Here is a 4,112-nt window from a genome sequence, read left to right on the forward strand (position 1 = left end):
TGAAGGCCTGCCTGGTCTGAGCCTGGTTTAAAGATAAAAGAATCCTAAGAAGGGAAAGGAGTGGCCTTGAAGTTGCCCATCGACAGTTAGCAGCACCTGGACAAAGACAGAGCAGGCAGTTGGTCATAGTTCACCACCATGATGAGATGTATATTTATGTATTTCTGGATTTACATCTTTACATATAAATTAGCATATGTAGATTTTATGCAAACCCATGTCCTCCTTTCCCTTCTTTTTTGGCGATGTGTGAGTGGCTACCCTGTTCCTGAGGAGTACCCGTCTCTCTTGTTATGGGATAATCCCATAGTAAATTATTCTAAAATAACCGTGGTTGAATCCAGTGCTAGTCCTACTTAGGGTAGACCCAGTGAAATGAATTGATATGAGTAATTTAGGCCTGTTAATTTCAGTGAGTCTACTCTGAGTATAGTTTCGCTGGATACATCTCACAGAGTCCTCACAATTTAATCTTGAAAGTATAAAAACAGGCCTTTGAACTGAATGTGAATCTCCTTCCACCTCCTCCTGCTCCCTTAATGGTACTTCTGCTCAGCCTAGGCTGGTAAATGCTCCATACCCAGGTCAGTCATTTGTTTTCCAAGCTTTTAGAGGGGAAATGAGTACTGGGCATGGTTTCCCTAAGCTGACTGTCCTCAAGGTCTGCCAACCAGTCTCCTTGCATTCGTTGGATCTAGACTTCAGCACAGGGCAGCCTTAGAGCTTCATTTCAGTGACTGGTCTTAGGTCTTAATATGTGAAGGATTCAAAAGCTCCATAATGAAGAGGGGGCCTCTAAGCACATGCACAGCACTTTATTCTCATAATTGAGCAGCCCCAGGCCTGTCCCCAAATATTTGATTTTTTGTTTGTTTACTGCATTTATATCCCACCTATACAGCTCAAGGTGGCATAGATGGCTCTCCCCCTCCTCATTTTTTTTTATTTTTACCCCCTCCCCATTTTACCCTCACAGTAACCCTGTGAGGTAGGTTAGTCAAGGACACCTCGTGAACTTTATGGCTGAGTGTGGATTTGAACTCTGGGCTCCCAAGTCCTAGTCTGACTAATGCAGGTTTAGGCAATGTGGTGCCCTCCAGATGGTCTTGGACTGCAACACCCATCAGCCCCAGCCAGCATGATAGTTGGGGATGAAGGGACTTGTAGTCTAGCAACATCTGGAGGGTACCACACTAGATACACCTGCTCTACACCAGACTGGGTCTCAACAGGATCAAATGGCTTGGCTTCCAGGCAGACTAGTGTTTTTCTTTCTTTAAATTGGCTATTGTTTTAGATGCTTTGCAGGTGATACAAGCTGAGAGTCTGGATTCACTTTCTCATCTCCCTCCCTCCCTCTTTAATAGTGCACCTGTTCTAGGAGAAAATTTAGGAGATAGTCCCTCTGACCCTGTCTTTCTCCATCCACCTAGATTGGAACCCACACCCTGCTAAGAGTGGAGGAAACAGTAACTTGGGAATCCCCCTGTTGTGACTTTTCTGGCTTCAAAAGCCTGCACAGATGCTTATGAACTGCCTGGAATCCGGGATGTGTGTGAGCTGCCGGAATACTTTTCCCTTGAGACTTTCCAATTCACAGTGAACTGTGGAAGTTTGGCAGGCGGCTTTCCTGCTGAGGCATGACAAAGCTGCTCCTCCTACCAGCAAAACTGTGAGTAGCAATGATGTGACTAATGGAAAAGTTGGCAGTATTCAGGGTGAGGAATGGAAGAGCAGCAAGAGCAACTCGGCCAGCATCTGGGGGAGCAAATCACAATATGCTTTGCCATTTGGGCGAATGGAAATCAGCACTGGGGGTCTCTAAGTGGTTTCTAAGTCTTAAGGGGGGCATACATTCTCAACTCTTCCTATTTCCCAGGACCAGCCCTTAACAAAGCTACCCCTCTCGGGAAATTAATTAATCTAATTTCCCGAGAGGGGTAGCTTTGTTAAGTTTATTGCAGCAAAAGCAACAAAGAGTCTTGTGGCATCGCTTATGGAATAAGACATCTGTTAGCTTTTAAGGTGTCACCACACTCTTTACTGTTTATTCCAGCCTTTCCCAACTTTTGGGTCCCCAGATGTTGTTTGGCCAATGGTCAAGAATGATGGGAATTGTAGTCCATCAACATTTGGGGTCTGAAAGGTTGGGAAAGGCTGGTTTATTCCTTATATTCAAGTATAGCAGGTGTGGGGAACCTCCAGCCTCCGGGACAATCATGGTCCTTCAAGAGGTCTCATTTGGTCCTGGAGGCCATTTTTTCCAAACCACACCTATCACCTGATATCACTAGTAATGTCAGCTGATGGGTGGTAGGACAGTGTTTAATCTTGCCTTGGTTGAGCGATCCTGTTCCCAGCAGGGAACAAGATTGTGCAGTCAAGGCAGTAGGATTTAATTCCCACTCACCAATTGAGTGAGGATTAAAGCCCTGTGCAAAAGCACATTTTGAAGCAGCTCACACATGCGAGTGAGCTACTTCAAAGAGGCTTTTGCAAAGGCTTTAAGACAGCTCCTACACTGCCATTTGCTCAAACAGGAACATGGGGGTTGTCTTAAAAGCCTTTTCCAAGTCTCCCCATGCTTTCCTGTTAAGTTCCCAATGATGAGGGACTTAAAGGGGAGACAGGAGAGACTTGCAAACGCCTCTTCCAAGTCTCCCCCCACTTTCCTTTTAAGTTTCCAACTTGGAAGAAGCTTTTGCTAGTCTCTTCCGATCTTAGGGACTTAAAAAGAAAGTGCGGGGAGACTTGGGAAAGGCTTTTCCAAGTCTCCCCCCTTTCCCTTTAAGTCCCTGATCTCAGAGAATTAAAACTAAAGCATGTGGGATTTTGACAGGTGGGCGGTCCTTCTCACCTGTCAATCATATGGCATCATAATGACATAATGTGATGGACAGGTCAGTGGTCCCATCTACCTGTCAAATTTGAAGTACAGGAATGTGCAGACTTCAGCCTGGTGGAATCTTCTTTCTGTTTTGCTAGGACCCCAACTTCCATCAACCAGATCCATATGTAAAAGACATACACTTAGAATTTGGTTACAGAAATGCATTGCAAAATTTGGAGAAATTCACATTTTACTGGATAACTGTGTTTTGGTTTGTGTGTTAGTTTGATGTGCAAATTGGGTAGTTTCTCATTAAAATGCAAACAAAATTTAACTTCTCCTCCATGCCTACAACACACACACAAGTTAAGTATTTCTGCAGGTGTCCTTGTTCCACTGCTGAACAGCTTGGAAATTCTTACTAATGTTTATTCAAAAATCCCCTTTCTTGTAACTTTAACAGGTTTATTTGAGTCCTTCCTTCTGGCACAGCAGCAAACAAAGGTGCTGTAACTGATGTATGCCTGAAAGCCTTCGTTTTACATGCAGCAGCAGCTTGTGTTTCTTCAGTTTAAGGAAATGCACCCAGCACATGGTCACAGGCATATAAAAATTATTTTTCCCCTTTTTCAGTGGCTGAGCCTGATCATGGGTTGTTGCATATTCCAGAGCTCAGCCACTGTAAGTTCAGGCTTAAGCATTGACCCTGCTTCCATATACACCATTTTTGGGCGAGACTGCTTAGATCTGTTTGTGGGGATAATTGCCCTGAGTGATGATCTTTCTTGGTGTCTGACAGAGCCGGCATTTCCAGTAATGCTACTTTTGGGTATCATAGAGTTGGAAGGGGCCTATAAGGGCATTGAGTCCAACCCCATGCTCACTACAGGAATCCAAGGTGCCTGTCCAGCTGCCTCTTGGATGCCTCCAAAGGAAGAAAAGCCTGCGGCGCCTGGTATTCCCAGAGGGTCTCCCATCCAAGTACTAACCAGGCCTGACCCTGCTTAGCTTCCAAGATCAGACGAGACTGGACGTGTTCAGGATAGTATATACACATAGCCACATCAGGCCATTGCTGAGTGCAGAATTGGACATGAACATGTTATACCTTCAGGCATTCTGCTGTATGGTGCAAACTAATCAATGAGGGACCAGATGCCCTGGGTTTGACAATGCCAGGGGAACCTGGAATTTTGAATGAGGAAATTGTTCTGTGTGCAGCGGCAGTAACAGCAAGAGAGGAAGTGGGAGTGTATCTCCCGCAGGGTTGGGCCATGTCTGT

General features: G+C 45.1%; 1 pseudogene; it reads right to left on the bottom strand.

Moving 5' to 3' along the window:
- Positions 1-3,770: 3,770 nt before the first annotated feature.
- LOC133382537 (5S ribosomal RNA) lies at positions 3,771-3,889 on the bottom strand (annotated as a pseudogene).
- Positions 3,890-4,112: the final 223 nt, after the last annotated feature.

Source organism: Rhineura floridana, chromosome 3 (assembly GCF_030035675.1).
Source record: "Rhineura floridana isolate rRhiFlo1 chromosome 3, rRhiFlo1.hap2, whole genome shotgun sequence".
Classification (NCBI taxonomy): Eukaryota; Metazoa; Chordata; class Lepidosauria; order Squamata; family Rhineuridae; genus Rhineura; species Rhineura floridana.